General features: G+C 38.6%; 2 pseudogenes; one reads left to right on the top strand and one right to left on the bottom strand.

Moving 5' to 3' along the window:
- Nucleotides 1–2311: 2311 nt before the first annotated feature.
- LOC117085239 lies at nt 2312–13948 on the bottom strand (annotated as a pseudogene).
- Nucleotides 13949–14112: 164 nt separating this feature from the next.
- LOC117085230 lies at nt 14113–26831 on the top strand (annotated as a pseudogene).
- The last annotated feature ends 312 nt before the right edge of the window (nt 26832–27143 follow it).

The following is a 27143-nucleotide window of genomic DNA, read 5'->3' as shown; positions in this document are numbered from 1 at the left end:
ACAATTTACTAAAGACTTTCACACATTTATTACGTTGAAATATTTTACTATGTGTAGTTGACAAAGATTGGTTAAGTCTGTTATAACATCCTTTCTGCCCCTTCCTCACACTTCTACAGCCTTTCCTACATTGTAAATTCCCATGACCACATATTCTATATCTTCTCAGTAGTGCTTCTTGCAATGAATATTTTGGGCCTTTCTCTGGCCAAAGCTCTTTGGTATTGAGAATACATAGCTGCAAAACATAAAAATAACAAATTACCCCAAAACTAGACTTTGATAAATATACTATAAATTCTAACATATAAAATTATATCAAGTACGTTAGCAAGGTGGCAAAACAAAATACCATAGGCCCTAATAGCTTCACAGACATATATATGTAACAACAACATACTGACCAAAATGCCTGTTTGGGAACTCTATAAATGAGTGAAATGTTTCCAGGCTCCCAACTGAGGACAATGCAAAAAGCCACATAGAAGGGGAAGGAGTTTGTTACATTTACCCAAGGCACCCTTTCCTCCTTTGCAATACAGCATGGTGCCTTCAGGAGTAAACTGCTAACTCCTGGTCACTTCCTCAAAAGAGGAAGATGATTTTCACAAATGTATGCTTACTTCTGGCTTAGGGGGATGTTTCCAAAGATAGGTTTCGGTCTCCTGTGAAATAGGCTACTGAAAAGAATGGTAGGATAAACTGGAAAGACAGCTTGGGTATGCTGCGATAAGTGGTAAATGATTGTTACAGCAACAGAAAGACTGCACTACCAGACAGTTCAAATGTGTAGGAAATGATTACAGCCTTTTAAGAAGAAACACGGAATTTAACTGAAAAATAATCACACCATTCCAGACATATCCTAACCACAGATTTGAGAGGCTCTCAGGATGTCTAGCACAGACAATAGGTTTCAGACTGTCAGGATAAAACCACATTATAAAGACTGTGACATGTAGCTTTTTCTTATTGTAAAAAATCTCAACCAAGGAATACAATGTGTACAAAATATCAGGGCAATGTGGTCCAATAAAAAAATTAAAAATTACAGAAAGCAACCATAAAACATGGAGATGTGTAAAATAATTTTAAAAATTCAAAATAACCTGAATAATGCTCAAAAATCAGGGAAATGAGATTATCAACAAAAAGTTAAAATAGCAAAGAAACAAATTGTGGAGGTGAAAATTACAAGAAGAAATAATGACTGGGAAATTCTCAAATGTAACAAAAAGCGATGGAAAAAATCAAGAAGCTCAACAAACTCCAATAAAGGTGAATGAATAACTAGACCAATAAAATATAATACAGCACAAATATAAACTGTCACATATACAGTCACGTGAAGTGTTATTTATAAGAATGCAATAATGAGAGCAACCCAAAGTTCCCTCAGCAAATGAATGGATAAATATAATGGAATATAAAATAATGGGATATTACTCATTTTTAAAAAAGTAGAAAATATTCTCACAGCCAAAACAAAGATACATCTTGATAGCATTATGCAAAAGGAAATAAGACAGCCACAAAAAGACGAGACTGTATTAATCCATTTATATGAGATATCTAAGGACTTAGACACAGAAAAAGCAGTATATCTGCAAGGACCAGGCAGTGAGGAACTGTAGTACTTTACCGTGTATTGAGATTAGTTTTGCAAGATGAAAACATTCTAGAGATATTTTCATAATATGAATTATACTTGGCATGATTAACTGAATCTTTAAAATGTTTCAGATTGTAAATTTCAAGTTATGTGTTTTTGATAATTAAAAATAATAATGATACCTAAAGGAGATACAGAGCTATGATGCTTTTAAAAAATTATCTTCAAATCACAAGTGTTTCCCCTACACAAATAATGTAAGTTGACCAATAGATATTGAATGAAGATAATTTCTATGACTACTCATCTGAGCAGCATAAAACACCACTGACAACCAAACAACAGAATATAAAAGTCATAAACAATACAGGAGGAATATTTATACAAGCAAATAAACACAGAGATAATTATATTGGAACAAACATATGGCTGACTCACATCTGACTTTTGCCCCACACTGTCTTAGTGTGTAGAGCTGAATATTGCCTTACAAAATGATAATATAAAATGGCCAGGCACGATGGCTCATACCTATAATCCCAGAACTTTGGGAAGCCTAGATGGAGGATTCCCTGAGGTCAGGAGTTCAAGACCAGCCTGGCCAAAGCGGTGAAATGCCATCTCTACTAAAATATAAAAACTGGCCAGGCATCGTGACTCCATCTGTAATCCTAGCACTTTGGGACCAAGGCAGGCTGATCATTTGAGGTCAGGTTTTCGAGACCAACCTGACCATCATGGAGAAACCCTGTCTCTACTAAAATACAAATTAGCCAGGTGTGGGGCAGGTGCCTGTAATCCCAGCTACTCATGAGGCTGAGGCAGGAGAATCACTTAAATCTGGGAGGCGGAGGTTGTGGTGAGCCAAGATCACACCATTGCATGCTAGCCTGGGCAACAAGATCGAAACTCCCTTTCAAAAAGAAAAAAAAAAAATTAGCCAGGCACAGTGGTGCACACCTGAAATCCCAGCTCCTCAGGAGAATCACTTGAACCCAGAGGCATATTTTTGCATTGAGCTGAGATCACATCACAGCACTGCAGCCTGGGTGACAGAGTGAGACTCCATCTCAAAAAAATTACAAAATAAAAACTAAAAGAATTACCTGATGTCAAGAAGCATACTGTACACAAAAAACACAGAAACAAAAATTTCAAAACAAATTAAAACATGAAATTTGAAACTTATCAGATACCAGCAAGTAGAAAAATATATTCATGAAAGAACTCCTAGAAGGGTAACATAGGAAAGAAAAAATAGTACAAAGGTTATTTGAAGAAGAAAGGGGCCAAGAATTTCTCATATTTGAATGTGATGAAAATAAACACTATCACCAAGAATACCTTATCTAGAAAGTTACTTCAAAAATAAGAGAAAAATAAACTTTCCAAATAAACAAAAGTAAGGGTGTTCATCACGGCTAGTAAACTCCCACAAGAAATGCAAAACTGTGCCACGCCTAGCCAGCTCGTGACTATAATCCCAGAATTTGGAAGGACAATACAGGAGGATTGCTTGAGCCAGGAGTTTGTGACCAGTCTGGGCAACATAATGAGACCTTGCCTTAAAAAATGCTAGAAATAATCCACTATGTTGAAAATCAAATGATGCCGCACAATATCATAAAACCATATTCAAATATAGAGCTCTTCATAAATGTAAATATATAAACAGATATAGAATTGTTTACTATTGTAATGATGGTGCATACACTAAAATTCTACTATAGAATTTGAAAAATATATAAATTTGTATAAATCTGTTACTAGATATACAATAAAAATAACTTGTGAATTTAATAACAACTAAAGGATGTAAAGAGCTACAGTTTTCATATTTGATTGAAGTTGTTATGAGATCAAAATATTGTTATAACATTAAGATGTTTTATGTAATCTCCATTATTTAAGGTGCTCACAAAGAAATATTCATAGAAAGTATGCAAAATAAAATGAGAAATAATCAAAACATGTCACTAAAACAACAGAACAAATGAAGGCAGTCAAACAGGAGATGAGGGAAAACCTATCTACAAGAAAAAAGAAAAGTAAGAACCAAAATAGTAGTAGTACATCATTTCTTTAAGAAATTGTTTCAATAAAAACAGTTTAAGCTACTTAAGAAATACAGGGCCGGGCGCGTGGCTCAAGCCTGTAATCCCAGCACTTTGGAGGCCGAGACGGGCGGGCGGATCACGAGGTCAGGAGATCGAGACCATCCTGGCTAACACGGTGAAACCCGTCTCTACTAAAAATACAAAAAAATTAGCCGGCGAGGTGGCGGGCGCCTGTAGTCCCAGCTACTCCGGAGGCTGAGGCAGGAGAATGGCATGAACCCGGGAGGCGGAGCTTGCAGTGAGCTGAGATCTGGCCACTGCACTCCAGCCTGGGTGACAGAGCAAGACTCCGTCTCAAAAAAATAATAATAAAAATAAAAATAAAAAAAGAAAAACAATGGCTAAACAAACACTATTATAAAATACACAATCTACAAGAGACTCACTTTAAACAGTCAAACAGGCTGGAAGCAGAATTTTAAAAATCCACGCAAATAGTAACCACGAATGGGTCATGTGATCCTAATTATATTAGAGAAAACACACTTTAAGTCAAAACCAGAACAAGAGGCAAAGACTGATATTATATAATGGTAAAGTGAGTCTACTTACTAGGAATTTGTAACTGTTACAACTATCTATATGTATATGTAACTATAAAATCAGGCTCCCAATATATGAAGCAAATACTGACAGATAGGAAGAAAGAAATGTACAACACATAGTAACTGCAGACACCAAGATCCCATTTTCAGTAATGAATAGAAAAACCAGAATAGAAAGTATAAAACTAAACACACTCTACAACATATTCTTGCTCAAGGGTCCAATAATTTAATTTTGTTAGCATGTCAGTATAACCCACAGTGGTGAACAAATTTAAAATAATCTCTATCAAAATCCCAATGTTACATTGTTTTGTAGAAATTTATTTTAAAATTTGATCAGAAAATATAACTAAAGGAGAGAAATGCTGATCAGGTAGAAGATAAACAAAAGAAAACCTGGATAACATTATAGATTCTATTAGTCCATTTTGCATTACTATGAATGAATACCTGAGATGGAGTAATTGATAAAGAGGTTTATTAGACTCACAGTTCTGCAGACTATAAAAGAAGCATGGTGACAGCATCTGCTTTTGGTGAGGGTCTCAGTAACCTTAGAATCATGACAAAAGGCAAAGGAGGACCAAACATTTCACATGGTGAAAGAGGGAGCATGTGCAAGGCAGATGTGCCAAATGCCCTTAAACAACTAGCTCTCAAGGGAACTAAAAGAGTGAGAACTCACTCATCACCAAGGGGATGGTGCCAGTTCATTCATGAGGGATTCTCTCCCATGACACAAACACCTCACACCAGACCCCACCTCTAACACTGGGGATCACATTTCAACCAAGATGTGGAGAGGACAAACATCCAAACCCTACCACAAACCAATTAGACATAACAGACAAGTACAGAACTCTCCAGTCAAAAGCAACAGAATACACCATATTCTTCATTGCAACTTGGTGCATTCTGGTAAGGCACAGAACAAGTCTTATTAAACTTAAGAAGATCAAAATCATACAATGTATGTCTTCTGACCAAAATGGAATGAAACTACAAGAATGAAGCTACAAGAAGAAAAGCAATGTGCTACTGAAACAAAGATAGATAAATGATGCTGAAAACAATATCTACACTGAAAAACTTAAGTTGGATTCTTTCCTTGTACCATATACAAAATAAGTTTTTAACAAAATAGCTAAACTTAAAAATATATAAAAAACATAACTCTTAGAAGAAAAAATAGGGGTAAGATATAACATTGGTCTTGGTACTGATTTCTTGGATATGACATCAAATTCATGAGCAACGCAGAACAGAAAAACTGAATTACATTAAACTTCAAAATTTCTGCACATCAAAGAAAACATTTGGTGGAGTAACAATGTCACTTAAGAAATGGGTGAAAATATTTGCAAACCACATGTGATGGGAGTTAATATCTAGCATAAATAATTCTTAAAAATCAACAAAAGTTGAATAACTTGATTTAAAAATAGGCAAAAGACTGAACTGACATTTCTCCAAAAAATACATAAAAATGGCAAAAAGTATTTGAAAGGATGCTTAAAATTACTAATTTATAGATAAATGCAAAACAAAATCACCTCACAAACATTAGACTGGCCATTACAAATTTAAAAATAAATATCAAGTTTGTTGAGGATGTGAAGAAATTAAAACCCATGTGAAAAATAATGTAGCTAAATATATTATGAATGCTCTTCAAAATATTTAAAAGGAAAGCATCATATAATCCAGCAATCCCACTTATGAATCTATATCCAAAATATTCAACACCTGACCTGGAAAACATTTGAACATCCATGTTTGTTGTATCATTATTCACAAAAACCAAAGGCAGAAACAATCTTTATGTCACTGGACAAACACATTTTTAAAATTGCCATATACACACAATGGAATATTATTAAAGGATATCTTGTCACATTTCAAAATAAACTTTGAAAATATTCTATCAACTGAAATAAGCCAGTAACAAAGTCATTCATACTATCTGATTTCACTTATATGAGATATCTTTAGTAGTCAAACTCAGAAATAGAAAGTGGAAGGGTGTTTGTCCAGGGCTGGAGAGAGGGTAAAATGGGCAGTTGTTACTTAACATGTACTGAGTTTTAGTTTTGTAAGATGTAAAAGTTCTAGAGGCCTTTTGCATAACAATATACTTATCATGACTGAAATTTACACTTTTTTAAGACTGGGTCTCAATCTGTTGCCCGGGATAGAGTGCAGTGATGAGTGATGTGACCACAGCTTACTGCCATCTCCAATCTCAGGCTCAAGTGAACCTCCCACCTCAGCCTCCCAGGTATCTGAAATTAGAGGCACATGCTACCATACCCAGCTAAGTTTTCTAATTTGTTGTAGATATCGGGTCTCCATATGTTGCTCAGGCTGGTCTCAAACTCCTGGGTTTAGGCAATGCTCCTGCCTCACCCTCCCAAAGTACTAGGATTACAGTCATGAGCCACTATACCTGGCCATAAAGTGTACACTTAAGCACAATTAAAAGGGTAAATTTTATGTTTTGTATTTTCAAGACAATTAAACTTTTTTCAAAGGATAACTAAAAAGCCATACAGAAATAAATCTTTCCAAAAATTACCTTCAAATCATAAAAGTGTTTCTCATGTACTAAAAAATATATATTCATTAAACACATGGTGAAAATAAGTGAAAAATAGCTTAAATTACTACCAGTCACCTGGACAGGATAAGTCAACCAAGAAAACAAATATCGGAGATAAGCCATAATAAAATTAGAGTCATATTTATAGTTAAAATCACATACATATAACTTAACTATGATAGACATATGGCTGATTCATCTTTTAATTAAAACTCATACTGACAAAATGTACATTCAAAGTTGCACATTGTCTAAAACTATAACACATAAAACAAAAAACACAATAAACTGATGTCAAAATTCTATACAAAAAAATGAAACTTCCCAATTTTAATAAGATAAATATTTACGCATAAAATCTGGAATGCAACATTGATGTACCACTTAAAAAGTATTTGGGCCGGGCGCGGTGGCTCAAGCCTGTAATCCCAGCACTTTGGGAGGCCGAGTCGGGCGGATCACGAGGTCAGGAGATCGAGACCATCTTGGCTAACACGGTGAAACCCCGTCTCTACTAAAAATACAAAAAACTAGCTGGGCGAGGTGGCGGGCGCCTGTAGTCCCAGCTACTCGGGAGGCTGAGGCAGGAGAATGGCGTAAACCCATGAGGCGGAGCTTGCAGTGAGCTGAGATCCGGCCACTGCACTCCAGCCTGGGCGACAGAGCGAGACTCCGTCTCAAAAAAAAAAAAAAAAAAAAGTATTTGTCCAAATAACTAAAACTATCAACCATGTGCACTCATGGAAAGCAGGTATTTTAAATCATTGATATGGAGTGTATGGCAGTAAATTTTCATAGAAACTGCACTATACCATAAATAAAAGGTTCTAATAAAAATATTTTAATGAGTAAGCATTTAAAAGGCATGAAAGGTAATTTTTAGTATGTTTTAATATATTGATGCTATTCTTACACAAAATAATACTGTTGTAATTTAACCTTTAGAAGCATATAATAGTGTTACATTTCTAAATAGAAAAAAACTATATATGTTTTGTAAAATAAAGTGAGAGTCACTGATATATAAAATAAGTATTTGGAAATAAATCATATTATCATTTAGATGTAGACTGAAGAAAGTGAGTGGAAATCCTATGATTCCTTTTTGCCTGCAGTAAAAAATTTACAAGTGACTGTTTGGTAAATACGAGGTGCCTACTGATTATCTGATTTACTTTAGACATCACATGTAAATTCTGGCATATTGTTCTGAATGTCTGAATATAAAATTACAACTCTGAAATAGAAAACAGAAACAAAGCATACAGGAAACTGACATCAGTACACTATTGGAATAGATGGTGCCTGGCTTGTATAGGATCCCATAGCCACAAAAAAAGTGTAGGTTATCCCTGATAAAAGTGTCTTTATGAGAGAGTGAGCATGGCTCACACCTGTAATCACAGCTAAATGATACAGGAAGGTTGTTTCAGGCCAGAAGTTCCAGATCAGCCTGGAAATATAGCAAGGCCCCATGTCAAACAAAAAGCGTACCTTTAAGAAAGCTTTGGGATCTGGGGGGAAGTTGTGAAACCCTGCTAAAGCTCAAGATTGAGAAGCAGCCATTTTAGAAGGCAGGCCCTCATTCAGGTGGCAAACTACAGGACTCCTGGTTTTGGCTACACAGCAAGAAATGGTCTACCCAACTCGATCCCACTGAGAATACTGAACAGACTCTATAACCATTTGAAACTCAGGCACAGTCTGGGAGTAGTCCTGTCTGTCCAGAGACCTTAGAGGAGACACCCAAGGACTGCAGACCTTGGACTTTACTGTGGTCCCTGAAAGAGTTCAGTGACTCAGTTCTAGCTTCCTTTGTCACAGCTCATGGCTGGTCCTGTCCATTTAGCAAGCCACACAGTGACCTGGGAAAACCTGCCCAGGTGCTCAGTGGGAGCCACACACTCATCCACACCGTGATAATAAGACCCACCATATATAGACTTAACTGCAGACATCTGTTCTTGTTTCTGCCCTACAGACCCAAGTTCTGAAGGAAATCCAGTCTGCCCAGGAATAAGACAGGGATCACAATCACCCAAGACCCTGGTAACAAGACAACTGAAGGCAGACCCAGCAGCCTTGTGACCCAGCTACAACCCCTATTCACTACAAACCCTGAGGGCATCCCATCCCCTGGGGGAACCAACAAGAGAAGATCTTTACCTCTTGGAACCAGATTATAAAAACTTGAAAAGGTGTTTACTTCTTCAGATTCACAGGCACCAATGCAAGGCTATATTGTACCCACTGTCAATGCTTTTATTTTAACACAGCACTGAAAGTACACGACAAAATTTCTCAAGTAAAATTGTTTTAAAAGTTATTCAAGTTGAAGACAAGAAAAAATGTTGCTGTTTGTAGATGACATGATGCTATATACAGAAAACTATAAACAGTAAGCCAAAATCTGTCTAAGCTAATAAATGCACTCCATATGTTAGTAAAATCTAAAATTAACATACAAATATCAGTTATGGTTTCATACACTAACATCAAACTACCTGATTTAAAAAAGCAGAAAACAATCTCATTTAAAATAGCATTAAAGTAATAAATTTCTAAGGCACAACTTTAACCAAGGAGGTAAAAGATCTTTATACTGAAAGATATAGGTATTGATGAAAGAAAATGAAGAAGATACAAGAAATGTAAAATTATTCCACATTTATAGATTGGAAGAATAAATATTGTTAAAGTACCATATTATCCAAAGTCATCTATAGATTCAGTGAAGTCCCTATCACAATTCCAGTGGCATTTTGCACAGTAATACAAAATACAATCCTAAAATGTATATGAAAGTACAATAGATTTGAATAGCCAGAGTAATCTTGAGGAAAAAATACAAAGGAAAGGGACATCATACTTTATGATTTCAAACTATATTTAAAGACTACACCAAGAAAAATGGGATGGTAAGCATGGGAAAAAATGGACACAAAAACCAACAGAACAGAATAGAGAGCCCGGAAATAAACCCATGCATATAAGGTCAACCCTGAACAAGTGCACCAAAAATACACAGTGAAAAATGTATAGTGTCTTCAGTACTCAGATCTGGGAAAACTGGATCCCCACAAGCAAAATATTAAAATTAGATTCTTTTTCTTACACCATATGAACAATTACCTTGAATTGAAGATGTAAATATAAGACATGAATCCTAAAACTCCTAAAAAATAGGAAGAAATCTTGATAGTCCTGGCAATATATTCTTTTTGTCTCAACACCAAAAGTACAGCAGCAAAAGGAGATATAAACAAGCTGAATTGCATCAAACTAGAAAGCTTTTGCACAGAAAATAGAATAAAATAAGAAATTTATGAAATGGGAGAAAATACTTGCAAACTATACATGTAAGAGAATAATATATGAAAAATAAGGAACTAAGCAAATCCAAAGCCAAAACAATAATGAAAATAATAACCCAATTGAAAAATATGCAAAAGACTGAATTCATATTTTAAAATGAAGACACAAATGGCCAACAAATATATGAAAAGTTACAAAACATCACCAATCATCAGGCAACTGCAAATCAAAATCGTGATGAGCTATCACCTCACATCTGTTAGGATGTAATAGAGTTGTATAGATATATCCATCTCTATATGAACTTTTACATAAAAGCTCATATATCTATGTGTATGTGTTTGTATATATACATATACACACATACACACACATCTTTACATATATATGTAAATAAATATAACAATTATTGATAAGAATGTGAAAAAAAAATTCTGTACACTCCTGGAGAGTTTTAAATTGGTAGAGTCATTATAAAAACCAATATGAATGTTATCTGAAAAACAGAACTGCCAGGCAATCTAGCAATCCCACTTTTGGATATATAATCAAAGGAAACAAAGCAAATATTTCCAAGAAACATTTGCACTCCCAAGTTCATTGCATTATTCACAATTTCAAATATATAAAAAACCCTACATGTTTGTGAATGCCGAATGGATAAAGTAAATATGGCCCAAATAGACAACAGAATATTATTCAGCCATAAAACATAATGGAATCTTGCCATTTCAACAACATGGATGAACCTGAAGGATATTGTACTAAATGAAATAAGAAAGGCACATTAAGAGAAATACTGCTTGTTCTCACTTATACAACAAATATGAAAAGGCTGAACTTATAAAATCAGAGTCCAGTGTTAGTTGTCAGGGACTGGAGGTGAGGAAAATGAATGATACAAACTTTCAGTTATAAGATGAATAAGTTTTAAGGATCTAATATATAGCTTCATGACTACTGCTAACAATGTTTTGTATGCTTAAAATTTGCTAAGGCAGTAAACAGGTGTTCTCACTACAAAAAAAAGTACTAAGAGTAGACATGTCTGTTAATGTGATCATACTAATTATTTCACAGTATATACACATAGCAAGTCATTACATTATACACAAAAAATATGTAGTTATACAAAAGTAATTTGTAAAAAATCCACAATATATATGCACATACATATATACACAGGCACCTGAATGACACAGTCCTGGTAAGCCTCATATTAAACAAGATAAAATTATAAAATAATAGTTATTAAAAATAAGGTCACAAATGGGACTTTCATATGTGCTCAGCAATGTTGTAAGCTCCCTAATGGCATAGTATATTTGAGAAATATATGGAGTAGATAAATTAAAGTATCTTATAGTTAAGGAATTAGGGCATGTAGACCTTAAGTGACCAACTCAGTTCATACTAAAAAAAGTGATGTAAAAATAATATCAGATTTTTTTTTTTTTTTTAGTTTGGGCATATGCTTAGTATTCTGATGAAATTACCGAGTATGAATTTCTGTAGAAACACATTTGAAACCTCATATGTTAAGAAATTTTAAAGCAGACAACTCATAACACCTGTCCCTGGTGTTCCTGGAATTTCTTAAATCCCAATATCACTACTACTCTACAAATTTCAGCCATGATTCAAAAGGGGAACTTAAAAATGGCTTACCATGGTTTCTAAAAATATACATTTGTGTGTCCCTAAAGGCAACAGAAAAGCAGCCAGATCATGCAGTCCCTCATATGCCAAGAAAATGACTTTGCCTCTCAATGTAAACATGAAGGAGGATCACTAAAGGGAAAGTAGAATCCATAGAGCATTTAAGAGCATGAGACAGAAGATGCCCCTGTATGAGAGAAAGAGAAAGAGAAAGAAACCCAGGCTTCTCACAAACTATTTCCATTGAAAGGCAGGCCTCCCAAATCACATTTTAAGGTCTGGTTTCCTCATTGACCTTGGAACTCTCATCTGTCATCTGCTGTGCCATCTGCTTCATTCACTCTCACCTACCTGGGTGTTTTGCTACTGTCTCATGTCTGCTCAGATTCCAAGGCTCTTTCCTTTCTTCCAGATAGGTGATCAGCTCTGGCTTAGAGACAGCAATACCTGTTTTATTTTAAAAAGCAACTGTTGCTGGGATTTTCCAATTACCAATCTAGTACTATCTTTAGTAGGGAAAAGAAGACATAACAGAAGTCTAGAAAATCCCCAAATACTGTTTTATGACAGAACCTCCAGAATATTTAGGACATACTTTAAATTTCTGGGTCTTTACCTCAACTACCCAGTATTACTGAATCAAAAATTAGTGGGGGCAATAGGAATTTCAGGTGTGGGCAACAATATTTTAAGCCACCAAACTTCTGGAATTACCACTTATCTATAATTAAAAACACAGATCAGCTCAGGAAAGGGGAAAGTTCAGGTAAAAATGGAACATCTTCAAGAATTTCTTTTCTACAACAACAAGTCTCCAAGATGGTCTTGAAAGAAGGAATCTAAAATATATTCGTGGAAAGCAGAAACTACAAAAATCATTCTACAAAGGATGGAAATGAAACCCTTGTGGTATATTAGGAAAAATGTATTGAAATTATCCTCACCCAGAGAGACCAGGTTTCTGTAGTTCTCTAACATCACATTTCTATACAAATTCTGCTGAGCAGTGTCCAGACATTGCCACTCCTCCACAGAGAATTCTATGGCCACATCCTTGAATGTCAACAGTCTCTGAAAAAAACAAACACAAAAAAAGTACACAAACACATGTTTGCCAAGTGGCCATAGGCATAATTCTTAATTTGACTCAAGATGAAAAGAGTGAAGAGGACTGATTGTGACTTGTATGATTGCCTAGAGTCATCTAATAAAATACTTTTCAACACAGAAATATTCTCTCCTGGAGGAAAGAGAATGGAATAAGATCTCTAACACCAGTGTATCAGCGTATGCTTTTCTGTATAATAAAATATAACATTAAGAGCATGAACACAGACACATTTTTGAGGACTATATTTACATCATACAGAGTAAGTTGTATGTATTTTTCAGATGAAAAAGTCATGGCTAAACAGAGGGTACTGCTCAAATTTTAATATGCACAACAATAAACTGAAGATCTGATTATGCAGATTTTGTTTCAGGAGATCTGGGATAAAGCCTGAGTTTCTGAATTTCTAACAAGCTCACCAGTGATGCTAACATTTCTGGCCTAAGAAGAATGTTGTGTTAAACACCCAGTCAGTGGCAGAGCCTGGGATTATCCCAGTTTTTCTGACCAGTAAACAATGAGAGCCTTCATTTTTCAAAGAAAGATATATGTAAAGAGAATCAAAGAAGACAGGGGAGCTTCCAAATTAAATGTGATGGTTTATGCACATCAGCTGGTAAGTGCCCCCAAGGTACTAAATAATAAAGGGAAAGATAATTAATTCTATAGCAGAAAAATCTGTCACAGAGCTCTTTATCCAAGTGAATGAAATTAACACCAACTATAACAGGACAGGTTTTTATTGTGTGCTGAGGCAGAGGACACATCGCCACTGCTGTGATACTGGCCCCCAAAAAAGTAAGCTATAATCTCAATCTAATCATCAAAATACATCAGCTGTATGAAAAGCTGTATGGGAGATAGCTCCCATATTCTGTAATCTCTAATAGTGTATTTAAATAGTCTTTACTTAGCATCCTAGAGAGCAAGTATCTCCAACTTACTTTTCTTAGAACTTTCTGAATTAATCTGGGCAATAAATGCCATTCTGTTCAAATGTGTATTTTCTTAATCCTCTTCTGCACAGAGCTGATGAAAAACACAGATGGAACCTAAACAGTACATATTCTCCTTCTTCATTAATATACAAGGACTCCAGCACTTCCCCAATAGGAATCTTGATTATCCACACCTTCCCATGTTCAACAGCCATGAAGGGAACATTTTACATATTACAGATCATAAATTCATGGCGAGAATTCTGCATGGCTCGTAAGAAGGCGAGATAAAGAGAATGTGGAGAAGGCTCTGGTATATAGCAAAGAAAATTTCCGGAAGCCCCTGACTATTAGAAGAAAAGAGAAAAAAATAGTTGAAACAAATTCATTAAGGAGGAACAGCACAAATAGAGGAGTAAAGGTTTGCTAGTTCTAAACACATGGAATTCCAGGAAGCAGAGTGGACACAGCTCAATCTAAGACACATTCACCAGAGAACAAGCCATTTCTTCCTCTTCTTCTTCCTCTGGGATTCCTTCACAAGTTTCTCTGGAAAACTCACACCTGAATCTTGAGACTATGACTTTAAAAGTATCAGCATAACCCACTCACCTGCTGTCACCACCACAACAGGCAGAAGGACCTAGATGTTCAGAAAAAGCCCACCCCTTCTGTCTTTTATAACACAAGAGATTCGAGGACAATGAGATCCTCCTCAAAGATCAAAATTTCAGTTTCTCTTTTCTTGCCCTCAGGTGCCTTCACCTAGCACAGATGCCAGAAATTTCTGCTGCAGCAATGGGAATATGTGCTGCACTGACTTGACCCTACCAAACCCAAGGAGAGTAGGCACTGTGACCTCTTTCTGGAGCAAAGGTTGAACTCAGCTTTCATGAATATATCTTGAAACCCTTGTGCTTGACCCTGGCCTCACCTCAGAGTTACATGAGGCATTTAATTAAAACAACATGGATGCTTCCACCCAGACCAAGACAGACTCTGAGGGAGGGCACAAGGCAAGAGGTTTCTTCAAACTGGCCGTGTGATCCTAATTAGAAGCTTGGGCTGAGAACCACTTTGCCAAGCATTGTCTTTCCAGCTTCACTGTGCATATAAATCATTTGGTAATCTTAGCCCCACCACACGTAATGTGATTCTGCAGGTTTTGAAAGTGTCTATGAATGGTTCCCTGTCAATGCTGATGTTGTTCCCCCTGGACCTGTTAGCAGCACTCAGCTGAAGAAAGTAGGCACAGCACAGAGACCCTTACACCCAGCACTGTTGTCACAAGTACATATGATCCAAGTGAAGACAACAAACCTCCATCGTGAAAGATCACATTCTTTGCTGGCATTTTAAGGTTCACAGACGGAGGCAAAAACAGCAATGTCTGAGCAAGTCTGCATTTGGAAAATAACACGTACAGATTCACTAATGCAATGCTTATTAAGCAGATGATATGTGCTCAGAAGTATGTTAAGGAGCACTGTTCTGGGAATCTCACATTATGTGACTTAATCCTCATAACAGCCTGGGAGTTGGGTACTAAGTGTTCAATAATTCCCAGGATTTAGATGAAGGACCCAGCATTTTTATTTCTTCTTCTGTTTCCTCATCATTGATTTTGAAAAGAAAATATATAGAATGAAAGGGAAATATAGACTGATAAGAATATAGAAAGGAAGGATAAAGTGTAGTTCAGAGAGATTTCTCATTGTTATGTTTGTGTTTACTTTCTTGTGACTTGTGGAGCAACTACTGGAGCTGCAGAAATAGAACGTAGGTTGCTGGGTGTGATGTGTCAATAAGCCCTGGCTTCGATGAAAAAGAAAGAAATTAAGGCTTCAAAATATACAGTAAACTGATCCCATTTATCTACTTTTGAGTTTCAGGAACTTTTGAGCACAAGTTCTGGAGAGGCAGCAGGAGCCACCACCCAAAACTCTGATCTCCTCTGTTCTGTGAGGAGAGATTCCAGAACTAGATGAGGCCCAGAAGAGGGTGAATCTGGACAGGGCTGGGGCAAGGAGAGGGTCCTATGTAGAATTATGTTCTCAAAGCTCCTGGGGTATTTCCAGTTCTCTTTCCTAAGCCTAAGAGTTTGTGTAATTTTAATCTATTTTAGCTACCTCCTTGTCTATTTTATAACATATAATACCAAGAAATTTAACCAAAACCCTTAGGGTTTTCTAGGACAATTTTATTAGAAGCTAAATATGTGTTCTTAGCAAGGTAAAAACACTAGAAATAGCAACAACAACCATCACAACTCTTCTGTGTATGAATAGCCCTTCAGGTGGTGACATCAGAAGTCACAACAGCATAAAGGACTTCATCCCAATGAAGCCCAAGTCCCCTGCACACCTCCCTTTATTGTACTGACCACATGGTGCTGAATTCTACCATTTATCCAGTTGCTCCAGATTGAAAGTTCCTAGATGGTAGGGACCATGACTGCTTCACCTATTTTTTCTCATGGCATATGAGGTGGAGGTAATTGGTTTATCAGTTTGAGTCTCCAGACCTCCTCCTTGTTTTTCACCCAAATACCAAGAAACTGGAGAAACTCTCCTCCGGATACCAACCAAGAGCTTCCTTCCATGAGGAAAGAAACAAGCACTGGGTGCCTCATTTATCTTACTCTGAGATGGAACCAGAATTAGACACTCTTGTCAGCCTGGTCCAAGTCTGCACAGGACATCCTCAAATGTCTCGCAGACCCACAGGTCATTGTGAGAGGGTTCCTAGTGACCCTGGGATTATGGCCACATGGTGATCCAGACAAGACAGGCTTAACCTGACTCTAAATAGAAAATCGAATTGTCGAGAAGGCGGAGCAAGATGGCCGAATAGGAACAGCTCCAGTCTCCAACTCCCAGCGCGAGCGACACAGAAGACCGGTGATTTCTGCGTTTTCAACTGAGGTACTGGGGTCATCTCTCTAGGGAGTGCCGGACATTGGTGCTGGTCAGCTGCTGCAGCCCGACCAGCGAGAGCTGGAGCAGGGCGAGGCATTGCCTCACCTGGAAGCACAAGGGGGAAGGGAATCCCTTTTCCTAGCCAGGGGAACTGAGACACACAACACCTGGAAAATTGGGTAACTCCCACCCCAATACTGCGCTTTAAGGAAACAGGCACACCAGGAGAATATATCCCACACCTGGCCGGGAGGGTCCCACGCCCACGGAGCCTCCCTCACTGCTAACACAGCCGTCTGCGGCGATCTATCCGCAAGGCAGCAGCGAGGCTGGGGGAGGGGTGCCCGCCATTGCTAAGGCTTAAGTAGGTAAACAAAGCCGCTGGGAAGCTCGAACTGGGTGGAGCTCACAGCAGCTCAAGGAAGCCTGCCTGTCTCTGTAGACTCTACCTCTGCGGACAGCGCACAGCTGCAGTCCAACAGGGGAAAGAGCGGGGGCCGGTGCAGAGGCGAACGACTCTGTCTGACAGCTGTGGGGAGAGCCGTGGATCTCCCAACGCGGAGGTTGAGAGCCGTGGATCTCCCAACGCGGAGGTTGAGATCCGAGAACGGACAGACTGCCTGCTCAGGTGCGTCCCCTGAGTAGCCTAGATGGGAGTCATCCCCCACTAGGGGCAGTCTGACACCCCACACCTCACAGGGTGGAGTCACCCCTGAGAGGAAACTTCCAAAGAAAGAATCAGACAGGTACACTCACTGTTCAGCAATATTCTATCTTCGGCAAACTCTGCTGCTGATACCCAGGCAAACAGAGTCTGGAGTGGACCTCAAGCAATCTCCAACAGACCAACAGACAGTCCTTCTGACTGTCAGACGGAAAACTATCAAACAGGAAGGACACCTATACCAAAACCCCATCAGTACGTCACCATCATCAAAGACCAGAGACAGATAAAACCACAAAGATGGGGGAAGCAGGGCAGAAAAGCTGGAAATTCAAAAAATAAGAATGCATCTCCCCCTGCAAAGGAGCGCAGCCCATCACCAGCAACGGATCAAAGCTGGTCAGAGAATGACTTTGACGAGATGAGAGAAGAAGGCTTCAGTCCATCAAAACTCTCAGAGCTAAAGGAGGAATTACGTACCCAGCGCAAAGAAACTAAAAATCTTGAAAAAAAAGTGGAAGAATTGACAGCTAGACTAATTAATGCAGAGAGAAGATCATAAACGAAATGACAGAGATGAAAACCATGACACGAGAAATACGTGACAAATGCACAAGCTTCAGTAACCGACTCGATCAACTGGAAGAAAGAGTATCAGCGAGTGAGGATCAAATGAATGAAATGAAGCGAGAAGAGAAACCAAAAGAAAAAAGAAGAAAAAGAAATGAACAAAGCCTGCAAGAAGTATGGGATTATGTAAAACGACCAAATCTACGTCTGATTGGAGTGCCTGAAAGTGAGGGGGAAAATGGAACCAACTTGGAAAACACTCTTCAGGATATCATCCAGGAGAACTTCCCCAACCTAGTAGGGCAGGCCAACATTCAAATTCAGGAAATACAGAGAACGCCACAAAGATACTCCTCCAGAAGAGCAACTCCAAGACACATAATTGTCAGATTCATCAAAGTTGAAATGAAGGAAAAAATCTTAAGGGCAGCCAGAGAGAAAGGTCGGGTTACCACAAAGGGAAGCCCATCAGAATAACAGCAGACCTCTCGGCAGAAACTCTACAAGCCAGAAGAGAGTGGGGGCCAATATTCAACATTCTTAAAGAAAAGAATTTTCAACCCAGAATTTCATATCCAGCCAAACTAAGCTTCATCAGTGAAGGAGAAATAAAATCCTTTACAGATAAGCAAATGCTTAGAGATTTTGTCACCACCAGGCCTGCCTTACAAGAGACCCTGAAGGAAGCCCTAAACATGGAAAGGAATAACCGGTACCAGCCATTGCAAAAACATGCCAAAATGTAAAGACCATCGAGGCTAGGAAGAAACTGCATCAACTAACGAGCAAAATAACCAGTTAATATCATAATGACAGGATCAAGTTCACACATAACAATATTAACCTTAAATGTCAATGGACTAAATGCTCCAATTCAAAGACACAGACTGGCAAACTGGATAAACAGTCAAGACCATCAGTCTGCTGTATTCAGGAGACCCATCTCACATGCAGAGACATACATAGGCTCAAAATAAAGGGATGGAGGAAGATCTACCAAGCAAATGGAGAACAAAAAAAGCAGGGGTTGCAATCCTAGTCTCTGATAAAACAGACTTTAAACCATCAAAGATCAAAAGAGACAAAGAAGGCCATTACATCATGGTAAAGGGATCAATTCAACAGGAAGAGCTAACTCTCCTAAATATCTATGCACCCAATACAGGAGCACCCAGATTCATAAAGCAAGTCCTTAGAGACCTACAAAGAGACTTAGACTCCCATACAATAATAATGGGAGACTTCAACACTCCACTGTCAACATTAGACAGATCAACGAGACAGAAAGTTAACAAGGATATCCAGGAATTGAACTCATCTCTGCACCAAGCGGACATAGTAGACATCTATAGAACTCTCCACCCCAAATCAACAGAATATACATTCTTCTCAGCACCACATCGCACTTATTCCAAAATTGATCACATAATTGGAAGTAAAGCACTCCTCAGCAAATGTACAAGAACAGAAATTATAACAAACTGTCTCTCAGACCACAGTGCAATCAAACTAAAACTCAGGACTAAGAAACTCAATCAAAACCGCTCAACTACATGGAAACTGAACAACCTGCTTCTGAATGACTACTGACTACATAACGAAATGAAAGCAGAAATAAAGATGTTCTTTGAAACCAATGAGAACAAAGATACAACATACCAGAATCTCTGGGACACATTTAAAGCAGTGTGTAGAGGGAAATTTATAGCACTAAATGCCCACAAGAGAAAGCAGGAGAGATCTAAAATTGACACTCTAACATCACAATTAAAAGAACTAGAGAGGCAAGAGCAAACACATTCAAAAGCTAGCAGAAGGCAAGAAATAACTAAGATCAGAGCAGAACTGAAGGAGATAGAGACACAAAAAACCCTCCAAAAAATCAATGAATCCAGGAGTTGGTTTTTTGAAAAGATCAACAAAATTGACAGACCGCTAGCTAGACTAATACAGAAGAAAAGAGAGAGGAATCAAATAGACGCAATAAAAAATGATAAAGGGGATATCACCACCGACCCCACAGAAATACAAACAACCATCAGAGAATACTATAAATGCCTCTACGCAAATCAACTAGAAAATCTAAAAGATATGGATAATTTCCTGGACACTTACACTCTCCCAAGACTAAACCAGAAAGAAGTTGAATCCCTGAATAGACCAACAGCAGGCTCTGAAATTGAGGCAACAATTAATAGCCTACTCACCAAAAAAAGTCCAGGACCAGATGGATTCACAGCTGAATTCTACCAGAGGTACAAGGAGGAGCTGGTACCATTCCTTCTGAAACTATTTCAATCAATAGAAAAAGAGGGAATCCTCCCTAACTCTTTTTATGAGGCCAACATCATCCTGATACCAAAGCCTGGCAGAGACACAACAAAAAAAGAGAATTTTAGACCAATATCCCTGATGAACATCGATGCAAAAATCCTCAATAAAATACTGGCAAACCGGATTCAGCAGCACATCAGAAAGCTTATCCACCATGATCAAGTGGGCTTCATCCCTGGGATGCAAGGCTGGTTCAACATTCGCAAATCAATAAACGTAATCCAGCATATAAACAGAACCAAGGACAAGAACCACATGATTATCTCAATAGATGCAGAAAAGGCTTTTGACAAAATTCAACAGCCCTTTATGCTAAAAACGCTCAATAAATTCGGTATTGATGGAATGTACCTCAAAATAATAAGAGCTATTTATGACAAACCCACAGCCAATATCATACTGAATGGGCAAAAACTGGAAAAATTCCCTTTGAAAACTGGCACAAGACAGGGATGCCCTCTCTCACCACTCCTATTCAACATAGTGTGGAAGTTCTGGCTAGGGCAATCAGGCAAGAGAAAGAAATCAAGGGTATCCAGTTAGGAAAAGAAGAAGTCAAATTGTCCCTGTTTGCAGATGACATGATTGTATATTTAGAAAACCCCATCGTCTCAGCCCAAAATCTCCTTAAGCTGATAAGCAACTTCAGCAAAGTCTCAGGATACAAAATAATGTGTAAAAATCCCAAGCATTCTTATACACCAGTAACAGACAAGCAGAGAGCCAAATCAGGAATGAACTTCCATTCACAATTGCTTCAAAGAGAATAAAATACCTAGGAATCCAGCTTACAAGGGATGTAAAGGACCTCTTCAAGGAGAACTACAAACCACTGCTCAGTGAAATAAAAGAGGACACAAACAAATGGAAGAACATACCATGCTCATGGATAGGAAGAATCAATATCGTGAAAATGGCCATACTGCCCAAGGTGATTTATAGATTCAATGCCATCCCCATCAAGCTACTAATGACTTTCTTCAGAGAATTGGAAAAAACGGCTTTAAAGTTCATATGGAACCAAAAAAGAGCCCGCATTGCCAAGACAATCCTAAGTCAAAAGGACAAAGCTGGAGGCGTCACGCTACCTGACTTCAAACTATACTACAAGGCTACAGTAACCAAAACAGCATGGTACTGGTACCACAACAGAGATATAGACCAATGGAACAGAACAGAGTCCTCAGAAATAATACCACACATCTACAGCCATCTGATCTTTGACAAACCTGAGAGAAACAAGAAATGGGGAAAGGATTCCCTATTTAATAAATGGTGCTGGGAAAATTGGCTAGCCATAAGTAGAAAGCTGAAACTGGATCCTTTCCTTACCCCTTATACGAAAATTAATTCAAGATGGATTAGAGACTTAAATGTTAGACCTAGAAGAAAATCTAGGTAGTACCATTCAGGACATAGGCATGGGCAAGGACTTCATGTCTAAAACACCAAAAGCAACGGCAGCAAAAGCAAAAATTGACACATGGGATCTAATTAAACTAAAGAGCTTTTGCACAGCTAAAGAAACTACCATCAGAGTGAACAGGCAACCTACAGAATGGGAGAAAATTTTGCAACCTACTCATCTGACAAAGGGCTAATATCCAGAATCTACAAAGAACTCAAACAAATATACAAGGAAAAAACAAACAACCCCATCAAAAAGTGGGCAAAGGATATGAACAGACATTTCTCAAAAGAAGACATCCATACCGCCAACAGACACATGAAAAAATGCTCATCATCACTGGCCATCAGAGAAATGCAAATCAAAACCACAATGAGATACCATCTCACACCAGTTAGAATGGCAATCATTAAGAAGTCAGGAAACAACAGGTGTTGGAGAGGATGTGAAGAAATAGGAACACTTTTACACTGTTGGTGGGATTGTAAACTAGTTCAACCATTATGGAAAACAGTATGGCAATTCCTCAAGGATCTAGAACTAGATGTACCATATGACCCAGCCATCCCACTACTGGGTATATACCCAAAGGATTATAAATTACTCTACTACAAAGACACATGCACACGTATGTTTATTGCAGCACTATTCACAATAGCAAAGACTTGGAATCAACCCAAATGTCCATCTGTGACAGACTGGATTAAGAAAATGTGGCATATACATCATGGAATACTATGCAGCCATAAAAAAGGATGAGTTTGCGTCCTTTGTAGGGACATGGATGCAGCTGGAAACCATCATTCTTAGCAAACTATCACAAGAAGAGAAAACCAAACACCGCATGTTCTCACTCATAGGTGGGAACTGAACAATGAGATCACTTGGACTCAGGAAGGGGAACATCACACACTGGGGCCTATCATGGGGAGGGGGGAGGAGGGAGGGATTGCATTGGGGAGTTATACATGATATAAACGTCATGCACATGTACCCTAGAACTTAAAGTATAATAAATAATTAATTAATAATTAATTAATTAAAAAAAAAAAAAAGAAAATCGAATTGTCCCGGTGGAGCTCCAGAACTTGGATCCAGATGTGGTATCAGCCATCCTAATTAGCTAATTCTTAGGAAAGGGGAAGGACAAGAATATTGTACTCCAGTATCACATTTTACAGGTAGATGTAGTTGTGGTCATAGCTCTAATTATTTTATGGCATTGACCTCTCACTGCTAAGATGTGATGAAAAAAAAGAGTCAAACTCTGTAAAACATTTGAATAGATTTACTCTGAGCAAAATTAGAGTGACCATGGCCCATGACACAGCCCTCAGGAGACATGGAGAACATGTGCCCAAGGTGGTCTTGCTGAAGCTTGGTTTTGCATATTTTAGAGACACATGAGACATTAATCAAATACATTTAAGATATACATTGGGCCAACCCATAAACGTAGGAGAACTCAAAACTGGAGGTTTCATGTTACAGGTAGATTGAACAGTTTTCTGATTGGCAATTGGTTGAAGGAGTTATTATCAATATAAAGGAATGTCTGGGTCATGATAAGGGGTTGTGCAGACCACAGATTTATAATGCAGATGAAGCCTCCAGGTCACAGGCTTCAAAACTAATAGAGTGTAAATGTTTCTTATCAGACTAAAGGTCTGTGTTGATGTTAACCTTGGTTGGCTTTTCCTGAATTCCAAAGGGAAGAGGTCACAATGAAGCATGTCTAACCCCCAATTCCTGCCATGGCCTGAGCCAATCTTTCAGGTTCACTTTGGAATGCCCTGGCCAAGAGGAAGGGTCTATTCGGATGTTTGGGAAGGCCTCAGAATTTTAATTTTGGTTTAACGATGCTTGTTTATACTTACAGATTCTGCCATCAGATTCTATATACATCAGAAGCCTCCCGCTTATCTGCAGCAAGTCACTGGACAAGATCTGGAAAGCTCAAAGGGACACATTCTGAAAGGGGGACTTTAAGATGTCAATGTTGACCTCACTATGAAGAAAATGTCTCCTGTGGGTTTTCTGTACATTCTCAACCTTTAGTCTAGCCCTGTTTTGTAAATCCCAGATGGTGGCCAGTTCTTACGTGCAGGTTCCAGGTGGGATCCACCTGTCTCTGCATTCTTGGGTGTTACAGCAAGCAGAGTAAAACCAAAGGAGAGATCCACTCAAAGAGGCTGCACCCTCTAAATAGTATGTTGACTGAAAAGGAAACAAGCAGCCAGGTGTGGTGACTCACACCTATAATCCTAGCACTTTGGGAGGCAGAGGCAGGCAGATCATGAGGTCAGGAGATCGAGACCATCCTGGCTAACACGGTGAAACCCCATCTCTACTAAAAATCCAAAATATTAACCAGGCATGGTGGCACACGCCTGTAGTCCCAGCTACTCAGGAGGCTGAGGCAAGAGAATCACTTGAACCTGGGAGTCAGAGGTTGCAGTGAGCCAAGATCATGCCACTGCACTCCAGTCTGAGCACCAGAGCAAAACTCCGCCTCAAAAAGAAAAAAAAGGAGAGAGAGAGAGAGAGAAAGGAAGGAAGGAAGAAAGAAAGGAGGAAAGGAGGAAAGGAAAAAAGGAGGAAAGGAGGAAAGGAAGAAAGAAAAGGGGAAAAAACTGAGCCAACATTCATAGAAGTAGAGTTTTGGGCCAAGCTTGAGGATTGCAACCTGGGAGCATAGATTCAAGCTGCCCTCAATATACACTTCAATTAGCAGCAGTTACAAGTGGATTTGTAAAGGCAAAAGGAAAGGACGAGTAGTGGGCTGATACAGAGTTGTTTGTGAGGAATTCTTATTGATTTACAGAAATAACATTACTGATTGGCTACACATTGTTAAGCTATAGGGTATGGGGTGTAGTGTCCAGTGTGGGATTATTAGGTTAATGTACAGCTAGGTGTGGCAATAGCAAGCAGTTTCAAGAGATGAATGCATAGCTCAAGGCAGTACGACATGATTGTGGCCTCATCTTAGCATCTCTCTGGGCCTAAAATTTGAATTCCTCAAATAAAAGTTTTTCTCTTTTCTCAAATCTCAAGATCTGGAATCAGAATTCAGAGCATAGTTTTAGGTCTGGGGTAGAAAAGCAGCAGGTGTTATTTGCACACGTGTGGGCATTTGGACAAGAAGAGGAAGGAGAAAGTTGAGATTCTTCTCATATCTACTCAATGCACATGGGTTATCCTGACTGTTTCTGGGCCCTGTGGTCTCTGGATCAGTTTCAGGTCTGATGATACTGGGGTCACTGAAAGAGGTGGAATGGTTGATCACTGCCCTGTGGAGTTTGTAGAAATATGGTCTAAAAACTCTTTAGAAGTGACTTTAGAGGACTATAGATCCCAAATAGGCAGAGGCAGCATTCTGCCTGTGTATTGTGGGGGCAGCATGCACTTTGTAGCACAGTTGTGGATTGGCTGGAAGCCTGAGAGGGAAAGGCCCCTCCAGTGAGAAGTGTGGTGGGAACGTTATATGTTTATATCATGTCTGGCAATTCTGGACAGTGTTTGGAGAATATAATTAAAACCATTGTTGGGGAAACCCCAGAAAAGCTCCACAATAATAGAACAGAAAAAAAGCTATTGTATCACACAGTTAAACCAGAATGTGACCGGCTCAATGACAGGCAATCTGCTTAGGAGAGTGCAGAAATGGAAACAAGGTCACCTTCATTAGTCCACAAGTAGAGGACCTGACAGCACCATTTGTCATACATAGTTCACCCTAAATTTACCTGCTAATGGGGGGTGGGTATCTGTATATGCTAGTTGGCCATATTCAAAAAATAATAAACTTCATCATTATGACAGGAAGTAGTTTTGCAACTTGGAGCCTGATGCCTGCAGAAGGTAGCCTCCCACTCTCCTACAGGTACTATTGAACAGTTTGCTATCTTTTTGGCTATTTACACATCAAAGCAATGGGTCCCTACTCCATGAGCGCTGCCCTGCAGTGCTCCTGCTTGCCCGCTCCTGGCAGCCTGTGTCCTCTCTGGACCTCTATTATCTGCCACCGAGGCACAGCCCACAGCCCACAGCAGGCAGCCCATATCCCATGTGAACCCCAACTGTCCCAGCTGCACCCCAGTGCTACATCATAGAGTGGGGCCCCTGAGCTGCAGGAGAAGGGTCTGAAGCGCTCCTGGGTAGAACTGTATTTTCTCAATAATGGAAACAGGAGAGTTTCAGCCTCGGTTTCTGTTTATACAGCTGACAGAGGAAAACACTGCTAGAGTCCCAGCATGAGTCTGGATAGAGCAGCTCCAAGGGTTGTGACTGTGACAGCCCACCTCTCAAAGGCACCAAGAGACACTAAGAGGTCTTCTGAAACAGACACCCAAAGGATTGCAGAGAAAAACAGCTCTCAGTCTGAGGAAGATTGTATTGAGAAAAGAAAGAAGTTGAAAGCATCTTAAAGAAAAACTTAGGTGACATGTGAGCTTAGTCAAGTTGGCCAGAAAATATTCCCTGAAGCAATTCCCCTTTAAACACCCCAAGTGCACAGCTACTCTTAGCATGAGAAACTAGTGTTATGAACAAAGGGAAAATATTTTCAGCAGAATTTCTTACAGTTTTTCTTCCATCAATGCTGATCTCTCATCTGCTGGCCATTGGATTGGGCATCTACACTGAAACATTTCTGACAACCCCCACCAGCACTTTCTGATGAAGAACTGGAAGCCCACTTTGTTCATCTAGATGAGTAGATCTGAGCTTGCCACAATGCCAGCTGAAGAGCTGTTATGATCCGTGGGTGCCTGCATGACCTGTGTCTATTTGTTCTGTAATAGCTGCATTCCTAACTTAGTAAAATAAAAGAATAGACTCCAAAATCTTGCTGACATATAATTATACCTATGGGATCAATTAAGCAGTATGTCAGACCAATATCTACTGTAACAATGTGGTAGTGAATTTTCTTTAGATAATAGATATAACTATAATATTTAACAAACTAGTCTTAATGTATGCTGTATTTTCTAAAATTATCTGTAACCTTAAGTTAAAATGTTTTATATTTCAAAACAATAAGCAATATTGACATTAAAATTACTACTTCAGGGGTTTGTCCAAAATAAATATTGTGACCTTATATTCACATTATTGTATGAAATACTATTTAATTTACACGGATGCAGTTGTCTACTAAAGACTACACAAAACTATGCAAACTGATCTTATGTAATAAACAGAAACAAAGGTAGAGCTATGCAATCCACAGTTCGGTTCATACACTAAACTCTTCTTGCTTTTGCAATGTAAGTATTACAGTCTCCAAATACTAAGTCATCACCTTAGATGATCAGTTTTCTGTCAAAGGAAAGGTACTCAGTGG

This window comes from Trachypithecus francoisi, unplaced genomic scaffold (genome assembly GCF_009764315.1).
Source record: "Trachypithecus francoisi isolate TF-2019V2 unplaced genomic scaffold, Tfra_2.0 Contig00534, whole genome shotgun sequence".
Lineage (NCBI taxonomy): Eukaryota > Metazoa > Chordata > Mammalia > Primates > Cercopithecidae > Trachypithecus > Trachypithecus francoisi.
This window is presented reverse-complemented; position numbering and strand designations above follow the sequence as displayed.